At 64.3% G+C, this 18807-nt stretch overlaps 13 non-coding genes across 13 annotated transcripts; all 13 read left to right on the top strand.

The window, feature by feature from the left end:
• The first annotated feature begins 1071 nt into the window (after positions 1 to 1071).
• LOC141745797 (5S ribosomal RNA) lies at positions 1072 to 1190 on the top strand. The gene has a single exon (XR_012588066.1). It is a non-coding gene; the product is annotated as a 5S ribosomal RNA (ribosomal RNA).
• A 1551-nt stretch (positions 1191 to 2741) lies between these two features.
• Positions 2742 to 2860, top strand: LOC141745815 (5S ribosomal RNA). Its single transcript, XR_012588084.1, has one exon. It is a non-coding gene; the product is annotated as a 5S ribosomal RNA (ribosomal RNA).
• Positions 2861 to 4419: 1559 nt separating this feature from the next.
• LOC141745884 (5S ribosomal RNA) lies at positions 4420 to 4538 on the top strand. Its single transcript, XR_012588151.1, has one exon. It is a non-coding gene; the product is annotated as a 5S ribosomal RNA (ribosomal RNA).
• A 1450-nt stretch (positions 4539 to 5988) lies between these two features.
• On the top strand, positions 5989 to 6107 carry LOC141745656 (5S ribosomal RNA). Its single transcript, XR_012587928.1, has one exon. It is a non-coding gene; the product is annotated as a 5S ribosomal RNA (ribosomal RNA).
• Positions 6108 to 7247: 1140 nt separating this feature from the next.
• Positions 7248 to 7366, top strand: LOC141745798 (5S ribosomal RNA). The gene has a single exon (XR_012588067.1). It is a non-coding gene; the product is annotated as a 5S ribosomal RNA (ribosomal RNA).
• Positions 7367 to 8816: 1450 nt separating this feature from the next.
• LOC141745741 (5S ribosomal RNA) lies at positions 8817 to 8935 on the top strand. The gene has a single exon (XR_012588011.1). It is a non-coding gene; the product is annotated as a 5S ribosomal RNA (ribosomal RNA).
• A 1017-nt stretch (positions 8936 to 9952) lies between these two features.
• Positions 9953 to 10071, top strand: LOC141745875 (5S ribosomal RNA). Its single transcript, XR_012588142.1, has one exon. It is a non-coding gene; the product is annotated as a 5S ribosomal RNA (ribosomal RNA).
• Positions 10072 to 11530: 1459 nt separating this feature from the next.
• On the top strand, positions 11531 to 11649 carry LOC141745644 (5S ribosomal RNA). Its single transcript, XR_012587916.1, has one exon. It is a non-coding gene; the product is annotated as a 5S ribosomal RNA (ribosomal RNA).
• Positions 11650 to 12801: 1152 nt separating this feature from the next.
• LOC141745586 (5S ribosomal RNA) lies at positions 12802 to 12920 on the top strand. The gene has a single exon (XR_012587860.1). It is a non-coding gene; the product is annotated as a 5S ribosomal RNA (ribosomal RNA).
• A 1453-nt stretch (positions 12921 to 14373) lies between these two features.
• Positions 14374 to 14492, top strand: LOC141745673 (5S ribosomal RNA). Its single transcript, XR_012587944.1, has one exon. It is a non-coding gene; the product is annotated as a 5S ribosomal RNA (ribosomal RNA).
• A 1148-nt stretch (positions 14493 to 15640) lies between these two features.
• Positions 15641 to 15759, top strand: LOC141745655 (5S ribosomal RNA). Its single transcript, XR_012587927.1, has one exon. It is a non-coding gene; the product is annotated as a 5S ribosomal RNA (ribosomal RNA).
• A 1154-nt stretch (positions 15760 to 16913) lies between these two features.
• LOC141745585 (5S ribosomal RNA) lies at positions 16914 to 17032 on the top strand. The gene has a single exon (XR_012587859.1). It is a non-coding gene; the product is annotated as a 5S ribosomal RNA (ribosomal RNA).
• Positions 17033 to 18486: 1454 nt separating this feature from the next.
• Positions 18487 to 18605, top strand: LOC141745667 (5S ribosomal RNA). Its single transcript, XR_012587938.1, has one exon. It is a non-coding gene; the product is annotated as a 5S ribosomal RNA (ribosomal RNA).
• Positions 18606 to 18807: the final 202 nt, after the last annotated feature.

Here is an 18807-nt window from a genome sequence, read left to right on the forward strand (position 1 = left end):
GTTGCGGCAGGCGGGTGGGCGTGTGGGGCTGCGGGGCGCGTGGGAGGCTTGTGGAGGTTTTTTGGGCTGTTGTAGGCTTTTGCCGGCAGGCGGGGGGGTGTTGAGTGTTTTGGTGTTGCGAGTGGGGTGTTGCGGCAGGCGGGTGGGTGTGTGGGGCTGGAGGGCGCGGGGCGTGTGGGAGTGGTGTGTAAGTATTTTGGGGGGCTGTGTTGGGGCAGGTGCGGGTGTAGTTGCGGCAGGCGGGCGGGTGTGTGGGGCTGCGGGCCGTGTGGCAGGGGTGTGGAGGTTTTCTGGAGTGTTGCGCGTGGCATGTTGGGTGCTGTAGGCTTTTGGCGGCGGGCGGAGGGGTGTTGAGCGTTTTGGTGTTGCGGGTGGGGGGTTGTGTCGGGGGGGCAGGTGCGTGTGTGGTTGCGGCAGGCGGGTGGGTGTGTGGGGCTGCAGGGCACGTGGGAGGCTTGTGGAGGTTTTTTGGGTTGTTGGGTGCTGTAGGCTTTTACCGGCAGGCGGGGAGGCGTTGAGTGTTTTGGTGTTGCGCGTGGGGTGTTGCGGCAGGCGGGTGGGTGTGCGGGGCTGCGGGGCGTGTAGCAGGGGTGTGGAGGTCTTTTGGGGTGTTGGGTGCTGTATGATTTTGGCGTCGGGCGGAGCGTCTGGCGAGCGTTGTGGTGTTGCGAGTGGGGTATTGTGGCAGGCGTCGGGGCAGGTGCGCGTGTTGTTGCGGGAGGAGGGAGGGTGTGTGGGGCTGTAGGGCGTGTGCGGTGCGTGAGTGTGGTGTAAGTACTTAGTGGTGTTGTGTGTGGGGTGTTGTGTTGTGTGAGGTGCGTGTGTTGTTGGGTGAGGCGTGTGTGTGTGTAGGGCAGGGTGCGTGTGGTGAGGGGTGTGTATTTTTTGCGGGGTGTTGCGTGTGGGGTGTTGTTTTGTGTGAGGTGTGTTGTGGGTAGGTGCGTGTGTTGTGCGTGTGTTTGTGTGTGTGTGTGTGGTGTGAGGCGTTGTTGTGGGCGTGGGGGTGTGTGTGAGTGCGGGAGGGCGGTGTGGGCGGTGGGTGTGGAGAGGGCTGTTGTGGGGCAGAGGGGTGCCTACGGCCATACCACCCTGAGAACGCCCGATCTCGTCTGATCTCGGAAGCTAAGCAGGGTCGGGCCCGGTTAGTACTTGGATGGGCGAGCGCCTGGGAATAGCGGGTGCTGTAGGCTTTTGCCGGCGGGCGGAGGGGTGCTGCGCGTTTTGCTGTTGCGTCCGGCAGGGGGGCAGGTGCGGGTGTGGTTGCGGCAGGCGGGTGGGCGTGTGGGGCTGCGGGGCGCGTGGGAGGCTTGTGGAGGTTTTTTGGGCTGTTGTAGGCTTTTGCCGGCAGGCGGGGGGGTGTTGAGTGTTTTGGTGTTGCGAGTGGGGTGTTGCGGCAGGCGGGTGGGTGTGTGGGGCTGGAGGGCGCGGGGCGTGTGGGAGTGGTGTGTAAGTATTTTGGGGGGCTGTGTTGGGGCAGGTGCGGGTGTAGTTGCGGCAGGCGGGCGGGTGTGTGGGGCTGCGGGCCGTGTGGCAGGGGTGTGGGGGTTTTCTGGAGTGTTGCGCGTGGCATGTTGGGTGCTGTAGGCTTTTGGCGGCGGGCGGAGGGGTGTTGAGCGTTTTGGTGTTGCGGGTGGGGGGTTGTGTCGGGGGGTCAGGTGCGCGTGTGGTTGCGGCAGGCGGGTGGGTGTGTGGGGCTGCAGGGCACGTGGGAGGCTTGTGGAGGTTTTTTGGGCTGTTGTAGGCTTTTGCCGGCAGGCGGGGGGGTGTTGAGTGTTTTGGTGTTGCGAGTGGGGTGTTGCGGCAGGCGGGTGGGTGTGTGGGGCTGGAGGGCGCGGGGCGTGTGGGAGTGGTGTGTAAGTATTTTGGGGGGCTGTGTTGGGGCAGGTGCGGGTGTAGTTGCGGCAGGCGGGCGGGTGTGTGGGGCTGCGGGCCGTGTGGCAGGGGTGTGGAGGTTTTCTGGAGTGTTGCACGTGGCATGTTGGGTGCTGTAGGCTTTTGGCGGCGGGCGGAGGGGTGTTGAGCGTTTTGGTGTTGCGGGTGGGGGGTTGTGTCGGGGGGGCAGGTGCGTGTGTGGTTGCGGCAGGCGGGTGGGTGTGTGGGGCTGCAGGGCACGTGGGAGGCTTGTGGAGGTTTTTTGGGTTGTTGGGTGCTGTAGGCTTTTACCGGCAGGCGGGGGGGCGTTGAGTGTTTTGGTGTTGCGAGTGGGGTGTTGCGGCAGGCGGGTGGGTGTGCGGGGCTGCGGGGCGTGTAGCAGGGGTGTGGAGGTCTTTTGGGGTGTTGGGTGCTGTATGATTTTGGCGTCGGGCGGAGCGTCTGGCGAGCGTTGTGGTGTTGCGAGTGGGGTATTGTGGCAGGCGTCGGGGCAGGTGCGCGTGTTGTTGCGGGAGGAGGGAGGGTGTGTGGGGCTGTAGGGCGTGTGCGGTGCGTGAGTGTGGTGTAAGTACTTAGTGGTGTTGTGTGTGGGGTGTTGTGTTGTGTGAGGTGCGTGTGTTGTTGGGTGAGGCGTGTGTGTGTGTGTGTAGGGCAGGGTGCGTGTGGTGAGGGGTGTGTATTTTTTGCGGGGTGTTGCGTGTGGGGTGTTGTTTTGTGTGAGGTGTGTTGTGGGTAGGTGCGTGTGTTGTGCGTGTGTTTGTGTGTGTGTGTGTGGTGTGAGGCGTTGTTGTGGGCGTGGGGGTGTGTGTGAGTGCGGGAGGGCGGTGTGGGCGGTGGGTGTGGAGAGGGCTGTTGTGGGGCAGAGGGGTGCCTACGGCCATACCACCCTGAGAACGCCCGATCTCGTCTGATCTCGGAAGCTAAGCAGGGTCGGGCCCGGTTAGTACTTGGATGGGAGACCGCCCGGGAATACAGAGTGCTGTAGGCTTTTGCCGGCGGGCGGAGGGGTGCTGCGCGTTTTGCTGTTGCATCCGGCAGGGGGGCAGGTGCGGGTGTGGTTGCGGCTGGCGGGTGGGCGTGTGGGGCTGCGGGGCACGTGGGAGGCTTGTGGAGGTTTTTTGGGCTGTTGTAGGCTTTTGCCGGCAGGCGGGGGGGTGTTGAGTGTTTTGGTGTTGCGAGTGGGGTGTTGCGGCAGGCGGGTGGGTGTGTGGGGCTGGAGGGCGCGGGGCGTGTGGGAGTGGTGTGTAAGTATTTTGGGGGGCTGTGTTGGGGCAGGTGCGGGTGTAGTTGCGGCAGGCGGGCGGGTGTGTGGGGCTGCGGGCCGTGTGGCAGGGGTGTGGGGGTTTTCTGGAGTGTTGCGCGTGGCATGTTGGGTGCTGTAGGCTTTTGGCGGCGGGCGGAGGGGTGTTGAGCGTTTTGGTGTTGCGGGTGGGGGGTTGTGTCGGGGGGTCAGGTGCGCGTGTGGTTGCGGCAGGCGGGTGGGTGTGTGGGGCTGCAGGGCACGTGGGAGGCTTGTGGAGGTTTTTTGGGCTGTTGTAGGCTTTTGCCGGCAGGCGGGGGGGTGTTGAGTGTTTTGGTGTTGCGAGTGGGGTGTTGCGGCAGGCGGGTGGGTGTGTGGGGCTGGAGGGCGCGGGGCGTGTGGGAGTGGTGTGTAAGTATTTTGGGGGGCTGTGTTGGGGCAGGTGCGGGTGTAGTTGCGGCAGGCGGGCGGGTGTGTGGGGCTGCGGGCCGTGTGGCAGGGGTGTGGAGGTTTTCTGGAGTGTTGCGCGTGGCATGTTGGGTGCTGTAGGCTTTTGGCGGCGGGCGGAGGGGTGTTGAGCGTTTTGGTGTTGCGGGTGGGGGGTTGTGTCGGGGGGGCAGGTGCGTGTGTGGTTGCGGCAGGCGGGTGGGTGTGTGGGGCTGCAGGGCACGTGGGAGGCTTGTGGAGGTTTTTTGGGTTGTTGGGTGCTGTAGGCTTTTACCGGCAGGCGGGGGGGCGTTGAGTGTTTTGGTGTTGCGAGTGGGGTGTTGCGGCAGGCGGGTGGGTGTGCGGGGCTGCGGGGCGTGTAGCAGGGGTGTGGAGGTCTTTTGGGGTGTTGGGTGCTGTATGATTTTGGCGTCGGGCGGAGCGTCTGGCGAGCGTTGTGGTGTTGCGAGTGGGGTATTGTGGCAGGCGTCGGGGCAGGTGCGCGTGTTGTTGCGGGAGGAGGGAGGGTGTGTGGGGCTGTAGGGCGTGTGCGGTGCGTGAGTGTGGTGTAAGTACTTAGTGGTGTTGTGTGTGGGGTGTTGTGTTGTGTGAGGTGCGTGTGTTGTTGGGTGAGGCGTGTGTGTGTGTGTGTGTGTGTGTAGGGCAGGGTGCGTGTGGTGAGGGGTGTGTATTTTTTGCGGGGTGTTGCGTGTGGGGTGTTGTTTTGTGTGAGGTGTGTTGTGGGTAGGTGCGTGTGTTGTGCGTGTGTTTGTGTGTGTGTGTGTGGTGTGAGGCGTTGTTGTGGGCGTGGGGGTGTGTGTGAGTGCGGGAGGGCGGTGTGGGCGGTGGGTGTGGAGAGGGCTGTTGTGGGGCAGAGGGGTGCCTACGGCCATACCACCCTGAGAACGCCTGATCTCGTCTGATCTCGGAAGCTAAGCAGGGGCGGGCCCGGTTAGTACTTGGATGGGAGACCGCCCGGGAATACAGAGTGCTGTAGGCTTTTGCCGGCGGGCGGAGGGGTGCTGCGCGTTTTGCTGTTGCATCCGGCAGGGGGGCAGGTGCGGGTGTGGTTGCGGCTGGCGGGTGGGCGTGTGGGGCTGCGGGGCGCGTGGGAGGCTTGTGGAGGTTTTTTGGGCTGTTGTAGGCTTTTGCCGGCAGGCGGGGGGGTGTTGAGTGTTTTGGTGTTGCGAGTGGGGTGTTGCGGCAGGCGGGTGGGTTTGTGGGGCTGCGGGCCGTGTGGCAGGGGTGTGGAGGTTTTCTGGAGTGTTGCGCGAGGCATGTTGGGTGCTGTAGGCTTTTGGCGGCGGGCGGAGGGGTGTTGAGCGTTTTGGTGTTGCGGGTGGGGGGTTGTGTCGGGGGGTCAGGTGCGCGTGTGGTTGCGGCAGGCGGGTGGGTGTGTGGGGCTGCAGGGCACGTGGGAGGCTTGTGGAGGTTTTTTGGGCTGTTGTAGGCTTTTGCCGGCAGGCGGGGGGGTGTTGAGTGTTTTGGTGTTGCGAGTGGGGTGTTGCGGCAGGCGGGTGGGTGTGTGGGGCTGGAGGGCGCGGGGCGTGTGGGAGTGGTGTGTAAGTATTTTGGGGGGCTGTGTTGGGGCAGGTGCGGGTGTAGTTGCGGCAGGCGGGCGGGTGTGTGGGGCTGCGGGCCGTGTGGCAGGGGTGTGGAGGTTTTCTGGAGTGTTGCGCGTGGCATGTTGGGTGCTGTAGGCTTTTGGCGGCGGGCGGAGGGGTGTTGAGCGTTTTGGTGTTGCGGGTGGGGGGTTGTGTCGGGGGGGCAGGTGCGTGTGTGGTTGCGGCAGGCGGGTGGGTGTGTGGGGCTGCAGGGCACGTGGGAGGCTTGTGGAGGTTTTTTGGGTTGTTGGGTGCTGTAGGCTTTTACCGGCAGGCGGGGGGGCGTTGAGTGTTTTGGTGTTGCGAGTGGGGTGTTGCGGCAGGCGGGTGGGTGTGCGGGGCTGCGGGGCGTGTAGCAGGGGTGTGGAGGTCTTTTGGGGTGTTGGGTGCTGTATGATTTTGGCGTCGGGCGGAGCGTCTGGCGAGCGTTGTGGTGTTGCGAGTGGGGTATTGTGGCAGGCGTCGGGGCAGGTGCGCGTGTTGTTGCGGGAGGAGGGAGGGTGTGTGGGGCTGTAGGGCGTGTGCGGTGCGTGAGTGTGGTGTAAGTACTTAGTGGTGTTGTGTGTGGGGTGTTGTGTTGTGTGAGGTGCGTGTGTTGTTGGGTGAGGCGTGTGTGTGTGTGTGTAGGGCAGGGTGCGTGTGGTGAGGGGTGTGTATTTTTTGCGGGGTGTTGCGTGTGGGGTGTTGTTTTGTGTGAGGTGTGTTGTGGGTAGGTGCGTGTGTTGTGCGTGTGTTTGTGTGTGTGTGTGTGGTGTGAGGCGTTGTTGTGGGCGTGGGGGTGTGTGTGAGTGCGGGAGGGCGGTGTGGGCGGTGGGTGTGGAGAGGGCTGTTGTGGGGCAGAGGGGTGCCTACGGCCATACCACCCTGAGAACGCCTGATCTCGTCTGATCTCGGAAGCTAAGCAGGGTCGGGCCCGGTTAGTACTTGGATGGGAGACCGCCTGGGAATACCGGGTGCTGTAGGCTTTTGCCGGCGGGCGGAGGGGTGCTGCGCGTTTTGCTGTTGCATCCGGCAGGGGGGCAGGTGCGGGTGTGGTTGCGGCAGGCGGGTGGGCGTGTGGGGCTGCGGGGCGCGTGGGAGGCTTGTGGAGGTTTTTTGGGCTGTTGTAGGCTTTTGCCGGCAGGCGGGGGGGTGTTGAGTGTTTTGGTGTTGCGAGTGGGGTGTTGCGGCAGGCGGGCGGGTGTGTGGGGCTGGAGGGCGCGGGGCGTGTGGGAGTGGTGTGTAAGTATTTTGGGGGGCTGTGTTGGGGCAGGTGCGGGTGTAGTTGCGGCAGGCGGGTGGGTGTGTGGGGCTGCGGGCCGTGTGGCAGGGGTGTGGGGGTTTTCTGGAGTGTTGCGCGTGGCATGTTGGGTGCTGTAGGCTTTTGGCGGCGGGCGGAGGGGTGTTGAGCGTTTTGGTGTTGCGGGTGGGGGGTTGTGTCGGGGGGGCAGGTGCGTGTGTGGTTGCGGCAGGCGGGTGGGTGTGTGGGGCTGCAGGGCACGTGGGAGGCTTGTGGAGGTTTTTTGGGTTGTTGGGTGCTGTAGGCTTTTGCCGGCAGGCGGGGGGGCGTTGAGTGTTTTGGTGTTGCGAGTGGGGTGTTGCGGCAGGCGGGTGGGTGTGCGGGGCTGCGGGGCGTGTAGCAGGGGTGTGGAGGTCTTTTGGGGTGTTGGGTGCTGTATGATTTTGGCATCGGGCGGAGCGTCTGGCGAGCGTTGTGGTGTTGCGAGTGGGGTATTGTGGCAGGCGTCGGGGCAGGTGCGCGTGTTGTTGCGGGAGGAGGGAGGGTGTGTGGGGCTGTAGGGCATGTGCGGTGCTTGAGTGTGGTGTAAGTACTTAGTGGTGTTGTGTGTGGGGTGTTGTGTTGTGTGAGGTGCGTGTGTTGTTGGGTGAGGCGTGTGTGTGTGTAGGGCAGGGTGCGTGTGGTGAGGGGTGTGTATTTTTTGCGGGGTGTTGCGTGTGGGGTGTTGTTTTGTGTGAGGTGTGTTGTGGGTAGGTGCGTGTGTTGTGCGTGTGTTTGTGTGTGTGTGTGTGGTGTGAGGCGTTGTTGTGGGCGTGGGGGTGTGTGTGAGTGCGGGAGGGCGGTGTGGGCGGTGGGTGTGGAGAGGGCTGTTGTGGGGCAGAGGGGTGCCTACGGCCATACCACCCTGAGAACGCCCGATCTCGTCTGATCTCGGAAGCTAAGCAGGGTCGGGCCCGGTTAGTACTTGGATGGGCGAGCGCCTGGGAATAGCGGGTGCTGTAGGCTTTTGCCGGCGGGCGGAGGGGTGCTGCGCGTTTTGCTGTTGCGTCCGGCAGGGGGGCAGGTGCGGGTGTGGTTGCGGCAGGCGGGTGGGCGTGTGGGGCTGCGGGGCGCGTGGGAGGCTTGTGGAGGTTTTTTGGGCTGTTGTAGGCTTTTGCCGGCAGGCGGGGGGGTGTTGAGTGTTTTGGTGTTGCGAGTGGGGTGTTGCGGCAGGCGGGTGGGTTTGTGGGGCTGCGGGCCGTGTGGCAGGGGTGTGGAGGTTTTCTGGAGTGTTGCGCGAGGCATGTTGGGTGCTGTCGGCTTTTGGCGGCGGGCGGAGGGGTGTTGAGCGTTTTGGTGTTGCGGGTGGGGGGTTGTGTCGGGGGGGCAGGTGCGCGTGTGGTTGCGGCAGGCGGGTGGGTGTGTGGGGCTGCAGGGCACGTGGGAGGCTTGTGGAGGTTTTTTGGGCTGTTGTAGGCTTTTGCCGGCAGGCGGGGGGGTGTTGAGTGTTTTGGTGTTGCGAGTGGGGTGTTGCGGCAGGCGGGTGGGTGTGTGGGGCTGGAGGGCGCGGGGCGTGTGGGAGTGGTGTGTAAGTATTTTGGGGGGCTGTGTTGGGGCAGGTGCGGGTGTAGTTGCGGCAGGCGGGCGGGTGTGTGGGGCTGCGGGCCGTGTGGCAGGGGTGTGGAGGTTTTCTGGAGTGTTGCGCGTGGCATGTTGGGTGCTGTAGGCTTTTGGCGGCGGGCGGAGGGGTGTTGAGCGTTTTGGTGTTGCGGGTGGGGGGTTGTGTCGGGGGGGCAGGTGCGTGTGTGGTTGCGGCAGGCGGGTGGGTGTGTGGGGCTGCAGGGCACGTGGGAGGCTTGTGGAGGTTTTTTGGGTTGTTGGGTGCTGTAGGCTTTTACCGGCAGGCGGGGGGGCGTTGAGTGTTTTGGTGTTGCGAGTGGGGTGTTGCGGCAGGCGGGTGGGTGTGCGGGGCTGCGGGGCGTGTAGCAGGGGTGTGGAGGTCTTTTGGGGTGTTGGGTGCTGTATGATTTTGGCGTCGGGCGGAGCGTCTGGCGAGCGTTGTGGTGTTGCGAGTGGGGTATTGTGGCAGGCGTCGGGGCAGGTGCGCGTGTTGTTGCGGGAGGAGGGAGGGTGTGTGGGGCTGTAGGGCGTGTGCGGTGCGTGAGTGTGGTGTAAGTACTTAGTGGTGTTGTGTGTGGGGTGTTGTGTTGTGTGAGGTGCGTGTGTTGTTGGGTGAGGCGTGTGTGTGTGTGTGTAGGGCAGGGTGCGTGTGGTGAGGGGTGTGTATTTTTTGCGGGGTGTTGCGTGTGGGGTGTTGTTTTGTGTGAGGTGTGTTGTGGGTAGGTGCGTGTGTTGTGCGTGTGTTTGTGTGTGTGTGTGTGGTGTGAGGCGTTGTTGTGGGCGTGGGGGTGTGTGTGAGTGCGGGAGGGCGGTGTGGGCGGTGGGTGTGGAGAGGGCTGTTGTGGGGCAGAGGGGTGCCTACGGCCATACCACCCTGAGAACGCCCGATCTCGTCTGATCTCGGAAGCTAAGCAGGGTCGGGCCCGGTTAGTACTTGGATGGGAGAGCGCCTGGGAATACCGGGTGCTGTAGGCTTTTGCCGGCGGGCGGAGGGGTGCTGCGCGTTTTGCTGTTGCATCCGGCAGGGGGGCAGGTGCGGGTGTGGTTGCGGCAGGCGGGTGGGCGTGTGGGGCTGCGGGGCACGTGGGAGGCTTGTGGAGGTTTTTTGGGCTGTTGTAGGCTTTTGCCGGCAGGCGGGGGGGTGTTGAGTGTTTTGGTGTTGCGAGTGGGGTGTTGCGGCAGGCGGGTGGGTGTGTGGGGCTGGAGGGCGCGGGGCGTGTGGGAGTGGTGTGTAAGTATTTTGGGGGGCTGTGTTGGGGCAGGTGCGGGTGTAGTTGCGGCAGGCGGGCGGGTGTGTGGGGCTGCGGGCTGTGTGGCAGGGGTGTGGGGGTTTTCTGGAGTGTTGCGCGTGGCATGTTGGGTGCTGTAGGCTTTTGGCGGCGGGCGGAGGGGTGTTGAGCGTTTTGGTGTTGCGGGTGGGGGGTTGTGTCGGGGGGGCAGGTGCGTGTGTGGTTGCGGCAGGCGGGTGGGTGTGCGGGGCTGCGGGGCGTGTAGCAGGGGTGTGGAGGTCTTTTGGGGTGTTGGGTGCTGTATGATTTTGGCGTCGGGCGGAGCGTCTGGCGAGCGTTGTGGTGTTGCGAGTGGGGTATTGTGGCAGGCGTCGGGGCAGGTGCGCGTGTTGTTGCGGGAGGAGGGAGGGTGTGTGGGGCTGTAGGGCGTGTGCGGTGCGTGAGTGTGGTGTAAGTACTTAGTGGTGTTGTGTGTGGGGTGTTGTGTTGTGTGAGGTGCGTGTGTTGTTGGGTGAGGCGTGTGTGTGTGTGTGTGTGTGTGTAGGGCAGGGTGCGTGTGGTGAGGGGTGTGTATTTTTTGCGGGGTGTTGCGTGTGGGGTGTTGTTTTGTGTGAGGTGTGTTGTGGGTAGGTGCGTGTGTTGTGCGTGTGTTTGTGTGTGTGTGTGTGGTGTGAGGCGTTGTTGTGGGCGTGGGGGTGTGTGTGAGTGCGGGAGGGCGGTGTGGGCAGTGGGTGTGGAGAGGGCTGTTGTGGGGCAGAGGGGTGCCTACGGCCATACCACCCTGAGAACGCCCGATCTCGTCTGATCTCGGAAGCTAAGCAGGGGCGGGCCCGGTTAGTACTTGGATGGGAGACCGCCCGGGAATACAGAGTGCTGTAGGCTTTTGCCGGCGGGCGGAGGGGTGCTGCGCGTTTTGCTGTTGCGTCCGGCAGGGGGGCAGGTGCGGGTGTGGTTGCGGCTGGCGGGTGGGCGTGTGGGGCTGCAGGGCGCGTGGGAGGCTTGTGGAGGTTTTTTGGGCTGTTGTAGGCTTTTGCCGGCAGGCGGGGGGGTGTTGAGTGTTTTGGTGTTGCGAGTGGGGTGTTGCGGCAGGCGGGCGGGTTTGTGGGGCTGCGGGCCGTGTGGCAGGGGTGTGGAGGTTTTCTGGAGTGTTGCGCGTGGCATGTTGGGTGCTGTAGGCTTTTGGCGGCGGGCAGAGGGGTGTTGAGCGTTTTGGTGTTGCGGGTGGGGGGTTGTGTCGGGGGGGCAGGTGCGCGTGTGGTTGCGGCAGGCGGGTGGGTGTGTGGGGCTGCGGGGCGTGTGGGAGGCTTGTGGAGGTTTTTTGGGCTCTTGTAGGCTTTTGCCGGCAGGCGGGGGGGTGTTGAGTGTTTTGGTGTTGCGAGTGGGGTGTTGCGGCAGGCGGGTGGGTGTGTGGGGCTGGAGGGCGCGGGGCGTGTGGGAGTGGTGTGTAAGTATTTTGGGGGGCTGTGTTGGGGCAGGTGCGGGTGTAGTTGCGGCAGGCGGGCGGGTGTGTGGGGCTGCGGGCCGTGTGGCAGGGGTGTGGGGGTTTTCTGGAGTGTTGCGCGTGGCATGTTGGGTGCTGTAGGCTTTTGGCGGCGGGCGGAGGGGTGTTGAGCGTTTTGGTGTTGCGGGTGGGGGGGTTGTGTCGGGGGGGCAGGTGCGCGTGTGGTTGCGGCAGGCGGGTGGGTGTGTGGGGCTGCAGGGCACGTGGGAGGCTTGTGGAGGTTTTTTGGGTTGTTGGGTGCTGTAGGCTTTTGCCGGCAGGCGGGGGGGCGTTGAGTGTTTTGGTGTTGCGAGTGGGGTGTTGCGGCAGGCGGGTGGGTGTGCGGGGCTGCGGGGCGTGTAGCAGGGGTGTGGAGGTCTTTTGGGGTGTTGGGTGCTGTATGATTTTGGCGTCGGGCGGAGCGTCTGGCGAGCGTTGTGGTGTTGCGAGTGGGGTATTGTGGCAGGCGTCGGGGCAGGTGCGCGTGTTGTTGCGGGAGGAGGGAGGGTGTGTGGGGCTGTAGGGCGTGTGCGGTGCGTGAGGGTGGTGTAAGTACTTAGTGGTGTTGTGTGTGGGGTGTTGTGTTGTGTGAGGTGCGTGTGTTGTTGGGTGAGGCGTGTGTGTGTGTGTGTGTGTGTGTAGGGCAGGGTGCGTGTGGTGAGGGGTGTGTATTTTTTGCGGGGTGTTGCGTGTGGGGTGTTGTTTTGTGTGAGGTGTGTTGTGGGTAGGTGCGTGTGTTGTGCGTGTGTTTGTGTGTGTGTGTGTGGTGTGAGGCGTTGTTGTGGGCGTGGGGGTGTGTGTGAGTGCGGGAGGGCGGTGTGGGCGGTGGGTGTGGAGAGGGCTGTTGTGGGGCAGAGGGGTGCCTACGGCCATACCACCCTGAGAACGCCCGATCTCGTCTGATCTCGGAAGCTAAGCAGGGTCGGGCCCGGTTAGTACTTGGATGGGAGACCGCCTGGGAATACCGGGTGCTGTAGGCTTTTGCCGGCAGGCGGAGGGGTGCTGCGCGTTTTGCTGTTGCGTCCGGCAGGGGGGCAGGTGCGGGTGTGGTTGCGGCAGGCGGGTGGGCGTGTGGGGCTGTGGGGCACGTGGGAGGCTTGTGGAGGTTTTTTGGGCTGTTGTAGGCTTTTGCCGGCAGGCGGGGGGGTGTTGAGTGTTTTGGTGTTGCGAGTGGGGTGTTGCGGCAGGCGGGTGGGTGTGTGGGGCTGGAGGGCGCGGGGCGTGTGGGAGTGGTGTGTAAGTATTTTGGGGGGCTGTGTTGGGGCAGGTGCGGGTGTAGTTGCGGCAGGCGGGCGGGTGTGTGGGGCTGCGGGCCGTGTGGCAGGGGTGTGGAGGTTTTCTGGAGTGTTGCGCGTGGCATGTTGGGTGCTGTAGGCTTTTGGCGGCGGGCGGAGGGGTGTTGAGCGTTTTGGTGTTGCGGGTGGGGGGTTGTGTCGGGGGGGCAGGTGCGCGTGTGGTTGCGGCAGGCGGGTGGGTGTGTGGGGCTGCAGGGCACGTGGGAGGCTTGTGGAGGTTTTTTGGGTTGTTGGGTGCTGTAGGCTTTTGCCGGCAGGCGGGGGGGCGTTGAGTGTTTTGGTGTTGCGAGTGGGGTGTTGCGGCAGGCGGGTGGGTGTGCGGGGCTGCGGGGCGTGTAGCAGGGGTGTGGAGGTCTTTTGGGGTGTTGGGTGCTGTATGATTTTGGCGTCGGGCGGAGCGTCTGGCGAGCGTTGTGGTGTTGCGAGTGGGGTATTGTGGCAGGCGTCGGGGCAGGTGCGCGTGTTGTTGCAGGAGGAGGGAGGGTGTGTGGGGCTGTAGGGCGTGTGCGGTGCGTGAGTGTGGTGTAAGTACTTAGTGGTGTTGTGTGTGGGGTGTTGTGTTGTGTGAGGTGCGTGTGTTGTTGGGTGAGGCGTGTGTGTGTGTGTGTGTGCGTGTAGGGCAGGGTGCGTGTGGTGAGGGGTGTGTATTTTTTGCGGGGTGTTGCGTGTGGGGTGTTGTTTTGTGTGAGGTGTGTTGTGGGTAGGTGCGTGTGTTGTGCGTGTGTTTGTGTGTGTGTGTGTGGTGTGAGGCGTTGTTGTGGGCGTGGGGGTGTGTGTGAGTGTGGGAGGGCGGTGTGGGCGGTGGGTGTGGAGAGGGCTGTTGTGGGGCAGAGGGGTGCCTACGGCCATACCACCCTGAGAACGCCCGATCTCGTCTGATCTCGGAAGCTAAGCAGGGTCGGGCCTGGTTAGTACTTGGATGGGAGACCGCCTGGGAATACCGGGTGCTGTAGGCTTTTGCCGGCGGGCGGAGGGGTGCTGCGCGTTTTGCTGTTGCGTCCGGCAGGGGGGCAGGTGCGGGTGTGGTTGCGGCAGGCGGGTGGGCGTGTGGGGCTGCAGGGCGCGTGGGAGGCTTGTGGAGGTTTTTTGGGCTGTTGTAGGCTTTTGCCGGCAGGCGGGGGGGTGTTGAGTGTTTTGGTGTTGCGAGTGGGGTGTTGCGGCAGGCGGGCGGGTTTGTGGGGCTGCGGGCCGTGTGGCAGGGGTGTGGAGGTTTTCTGGAGTGTTGCGCGTGGCATGTTGGGTGCTGTAGGCTTTTGGCGGCGGGCAGAGGGGTGTTGAGCGTTTTGGTGTTGCGGGTGGGGGGTTGTGTCGGGGGGGCAGGTGCGCGTGTGGTTGCGGCAGGCGGGTGGGTGTGTGGGCTTGTGGGGCACGTGGGAGGCTTGTGGAGGTTTTTTGGGCTGTTGTAGGCTTTTGCCGGCAGGCGGGGGGGTGTTGAGTGTTTTGGTGTTGCGAGTGGGGTGTTGCGGCAGGCGGGTGGGTGTGTGGGGCTGGAGGGCGCGGGGCGTGTGGGAGTGGTGTGTAAGTATTTTGGGGGGCTGTGTTGGGGCAGGTGCGGGTGTAGTTGCGGCAGGCGGGCGGGTGTGTGGGGCTGCGGGCCGTGTGGCAGGGGTGTGGGGGTTTTCTGGAGTGTTGCGCGTGGCATGTTGGGTGCTGTAGGCTTTTGGCGGCGGGCGGAGGGGTGTTGAGCGTTTTGGTGTTGCGGGTGGGGGGTTGTGTCGGGGGGGCAGGTGCGCGTGTGGTTGCGGCAGGCGGGTGGGTGTGTGGGGCTGCAGGGCACGTGGGAGGCTTGTGGAGGTTTTTTGGGTTGTTGGGTGCTGTAGGCTTTTGGCGGCAGGCGGGGGGGCGTTGAGTGTTTTGGTGTTGCGAGTGGGGTGTTGCGGCAGGCGGGTGGGTGTGCGGGGCTGCGGGGCGTGTAGCAGGGGTGTGGAGGTCTTTTGGGGTGTTGGGTGCTGTATGATTTTGGCGTCGGGCGGAGCGTCTGGCGAGCGTTGTGGTGTTGCGAGTGGGGTATTGTGGCAGGCGTCGGGGCAGGTGCGTGTGTTGTTGCGGGAGGAGGGAGGGTGTGTGGGGCTGTAGGGCGTGTGCGGTGCGTGAGTGTGGTGTAAGTACTTAGTGGTGTTGTGTGTGGGGTGTTGTGTTGTGTGAGGTGCGTGTGTTGTTGGGTGAGGCGTGTGTGTGTGTGTGTGTGTAGGGCAGGGTGCGTGTGGTGAGGGGTGTGTATTTTTTGCGGGGTGTTGCGTGTGGGGTGTTGTTTTGTGTGAAGTGTGTTGTGGGTAGTGCGTGTGTTGTGCGTGTGTTTGTGTGTGTGTGTGTGGTGTGAGGCGTTGTTGTGGGCGTGGGGGTGTGTGTGAGTGCGGGAGGGCGGTGTGGGCGGTGGGTGTGGAGAGGGCTGTTGTGGGGCAGAGGGGTGCCTACGGCCATACCACCCTGAGAACGCCCGATCTCGTCTGATCTTGGAAGCTAAGCAGGGTCGGGCCCGGTTAGTACTTGGATGGGAGACCGCCTGGGAATACCGGGTGCTGTAGGCTTTTGCCGGCGGGCGGAGGGGTGCTGCGCGTTTTGCTGTTGCGTCCGGCAGGGGGGCAGGTGCGGGTGTGGTTGCGGCAGGCGGGTGGGTGTGTGGGGCTGCAGGGCACGTGGGAGGCTTGTGGAGGTTTTTTGGGCTGTTGTAGGCTTTTGCCGGCAGGCGGGGGGGTGTTGAGTGTTTTGGTGTTGCGAGTGGGGTGTTGCGGCAGGCGGGTGGGTGTGTGGGGCTGGAGGGCGCGGGGCGTGTGGGAGTGGTGTGTAAGTATTTTGGGGGGCTGTGTTGGGGCAGGTGCGGGTGTAGTTGCGGCAGGCGGGCGGGTGTGTGGGGCTGCGGGCCGTGTGGCAGGGGTGTGGGGGTTTTCTGGAGTGTTGCGCGTGGCATGTTGGGTGCTGTAGGCTTTTGGCGGCGGGCGGAGGGGTGTTGAGCGTTTTGGTGTTGCGGGTGGGGGGTTGTGTCGGGGGGGCAGGTGCGCGTGTGGTTGCGGCAGGCGGGTGGGTGTGTGGGGCTGCAGGGCACGTGGGAGGCTTGTGGAGGTTTTTTGGGTTGTTGGGTGCTGTAGGCTTTTGCCGGCAGGCGGGGGGGCGTTGAGTGTTTTGGTGTTGCGAGTGGGGTGTTGCGGCAGGCGGGTGGGTGTGCGGGGCTGCGGGGCGTGTAGCAGGGGTGTGGAGGTCTTTTGGGGTGTTGGGTGCTGTATGATTTTGGCGTCGGGCGGAGCGTCTGGCGAGCGTTGTGGTGTTGCGAGTGGGGTATTGTGGCAGGCGTCGGGGCAGGTGCGTGTGTTGTTGCGGGAGGAGGGAGGGTGTGTGGGGCTGTAGGGCGTGTGCGGTGCGTGAGTGTGGTGTAAGTACTTAGTGGTGTTGTGTGTGGGGTGTTGTGTTGTGTGAGGTGCGTGTGTTGTTGGGTGAGGCGTGTGTGTGTGTGTGTGTGTAGGGCAGGGTGCGTGTGGTGAGGGGTGTGTATTTTTTGCGGGGTGTTGCGTGTGGGGTGTTGTTTTGTGTGAGGTGTGTTGTGGGTAGGTGCGTGTGTTGTGCGTGTGTTTGTGTGTGTGTGTGTGGTGTGAGGCGTTGTTGTGGGCGTAGGGGTGTGTGTGAGTGCGGGAGGGCGGTGTGGGCGGTGGGTGTGGAGAGGGCTGTTGTGGGGCAGAGGGGTGCCTACGGCCATACCACCCTGAGAACGCCCGATCTCGTCTGATCTCGGAAGCTAAGCAGGGTCGGGCCCGGTTAGTACTTGGATGGGAGACCGCCTGGGAATACCGGGTGCTGTAGGCTTTTGCCGGCGGGCGGAGGGGTGCTGCGCGTTTTGCTGTTGCGTCCGGCAGGGGGGCAGGTGCGGGTGTGGTTGCGGCAGGCGGGTGGGTGTGTGGGGCTGCAGGGCACGTGGGAGGCTTGTGGAGGTTTTTTGGGCTGTTGTAGGCTTTTGCCGGCAGGCGGGGGGGTGTTGAGTGTTTTGGTGTTGCGAGTGGGGTGTTGCGGCAGGCGGGTGGGTGTGTGGGGCTGGAGGGCGCGGGGCGTGTGGGAGTGGTGTGTAAGTATTTTGGGGGGCTGTGTTGGGGCAGGTGCGGGTGTAGTTGCGGCAGGCGGGCGGGTGTGTGGGGCTGCGGGCCGTGTGGCAGGGGTGTGGGGGTTTTCTGGAGTGTTGCGCGTGGCATGTTGGGTGCTGTAGGCTTTTGGCGGCGGGCGGAGGGGTGTTGAGCGTTTTGGTGTTGCGGGTGGGGGGTTGTGTCGGGGGGGCAGGTGCGCGTGTGGTTGCGGCAGGCGGGTGGGTGTGTGGGGCTGCAGGGCACGTGGGAGGCTTGTGGAGGTTTTTTGGGTTGTTGGGTGCTGTAGGCTTTTGCCGGCAGGCGGGGGGGCGTTGAGTGTTTTGGTGTTGCGAGTGGGGTGTTGCGGCAGGCGGGTGGGTGTGCGGGGCTGCGGGGCGTGTAGCAGGGGTGTGGAGGTCTTTTGGGGTGTTGGGTGCTGTATGATTTTGGCGTCGGGCGGAGCGTCTGGCGAGCGTTGTGGTGTTGCGAGTGGGGTATTGTGGCAGGCGTCGGGGCAGGTGCGCGTGTTGTTGCGGGAGGAGGGAGGGTGTGTGGGGCTGTAGGGCGTGTGCGGTGCGTGAGTGTGGTGTAAGTACTTAGTGGTGTTGTGTGTGGGGTGTTGTGTTGTGTGAGGTGCGTGTGTTGTTGGGTGAGGCGTGTGTGTGTGTGTGTGTGTGTGTAGGGCAGGGTGCGTGTGGTGAGGGGTGTGTATTTTTTGCGGGGTGTTGCGTGTGGGGTGTTGTTTTGTGTGAGGTGTGTTGTGGGTAGGTGCGTGTGTTGTGCGTGTGTTTGTGTGTGTGTGTGTGTGGTGTGAGGCGTTGTTGTGGGCGTGGGGGTGTGTGTGAGTGCGGGAGGGCGGTGTGGGCGGTGGGTGTGGAGAGGGCTGTTGTGGGGCAGAGGGGTGCCTACAGCCATACCACCCTGAGAACGCCCGATCTCGTCTGATCTCGGAAGCTAAGCAGGGTCGGGCCCGGTTAGTACTTGGATGGGAGACCGCCTGGGAATACCGGGTGCTGTAGGCTTTTGCCGGCGGGCGGAGGGGTGCTGCGCGTTTTGCTGTTGCGTCCGGCAGGGGGGCAGGTGCGGGTGTGGTTGCGGCAGGCGGGTGGGCGTGTGGGGCTGCAGGGCGCGTGGGAGGCTTGTGGAGGTTTTTTGGGCTGTTGTAGGCTTTTGCCGGCAGGCGGGGGGGTGTTGAGTGTTTTGGTGTTGCGAGTGGGGTGTTGCGGCAGGCGGGCGGGTTTGTGGGGCTGCGGGCCGTGTGGCAGGGGTGTGGAGGTTTTCTGGAGTGTTGCGCGTGGCATGTTGGGTGCTGTAGGCTTTTGGCGGCGGGCAGAGGGGTGTTGAGCGTTTTGGTGTTGCGGGTGGGGGGTTGTGTCGGGGGGGCAGGTGCGCGTGTGGTTGCGGCAGGCGGGTGGGTGTGTGGGGCTGCGGGGCGTGTGGGAGGCTTGTGGAGGTTTTTTGGGCTCTTGTAGGCTTTTGCCGGCAGGCGGGGGGGTGTTGAGTGTTTTGGTGTTGCGAGTGGGGTGTTGCGGCAGGCGGGTGGGTGTGTGGGGCTGGAGGGCGCGGGGCGTGTGGGAGTGGTGTGTAAGTATTTTGGGGGGCTGTGTTGGGGCAGGTGCGGGTGTAGTTGCGGCAGGCGGGCGGGTGTGTGGGGCTGTGGGCCGTGTGGCAGGGGTGTGGGGGTTTTCTGGAGTGTTGCGCGTGGCATGTTGGGTGCTGTAGGCTTTTGGCGGCGGGCGGAGGGGTGTTGAGCGTTTTGGTGTTGCGGGTGGGGGGTTGTGTCGGGGGGGCAGGTGCGTGTGTGGTTGCGGCAGGCGGGTGGGTGTGTGGGGCTGCAGGGCACGTGGGAGGCTTGTGGAGGTTTTTTGGGTTGTTGGGTGCTGTAGGCTTTTGCCGGCAGGCGGGGGGGCGTTGAGTGTTTTGGTGTTGCGAGTGGGGTGTTGCGGCAGGCGGGTGGGTGTGCGGGGCTGCGGGGCGTGTAGCAGGGGTGTGGAGGTCTTTTGGGGTGTTGGGTGCTGTATGATTTTGGCGTCGGGCGGAGCGTCTGGCGAGCGTTGTGGTGTTGCGAGTGGGGTATTGTGGCAGGCGTCGGGGCAGGTGCGCGTGTTGTTGCGGGAGGAGGGAGGGTGTGTGGGGCTGTAGGGCGTGTGCGGTGCGTGAGTGTGGTGTAAGTACTTAGTGGTGTTGTGTGGGGGGTGTTGTGTTGTGTGAGGTGCGTGTGTTGTTGGGTGAGGCGTGTGTGTGTGTGTGTGTGTAGGGCAGGGTGCGTGTGGTGAGGGGTGTGTATTTTTTGCGGGGTGTTGCGTGTGGGGTGTTGTTTTGTGTGAAGTGTGTTGTGGGTAGGTGCGTGTGTTGTGCGTGTGTTTGTGTGTGTGTGTGTGGTGTGAGGCGTTGTTGTGGGCGTGGGGGTGTGTGTGAGTGCGGGAGGGCGGTGTGGGCGGTGGGTGTGGAGAGGGCTGTTGTGGGGCAGAGGGGTGCCTACGGCCATACCACCCTGAGAACGCCCGATCTCGTCTGATCTCGGAAGCTAAGCAGGGTCGGGCCCGGTTAGTACTTGGATGGGAGACCGCCTGGGAATACCGGGTGCTGTAGGCTTTTGCCGGCAGGCGGAGGGGTGCTGCGCGTTTTGCTGTTGCGTCCGGCAGGGGGGCAGGTGCGGGTGTGGTTGCGGCAGGCGGGTGGGTGTGTGGGCTTGTGGGGCACGTGGGAGGCTTGTGGAGGTTTTTTGGGCTGTTGTAGGCTTTTGCCGGCAGGCGGGGGGGTGTTGAGTGTTTTGGTGTTGCGAGTGGGGTGTTGC

This window comes from Larus michahellis, chromosome 6 (assembly GCF_964199755.1).
Source record: "Larus michahellis chromosome 6, bLarMic1.1, whole genome shotgun sequence".
Classification (NCBI taxonomy): domain Eukaryota; kingdom Metazoa; phylum Chordata; class Aves; order Charadriiformes; family Laridae; genus Larus; species Larus michahellis.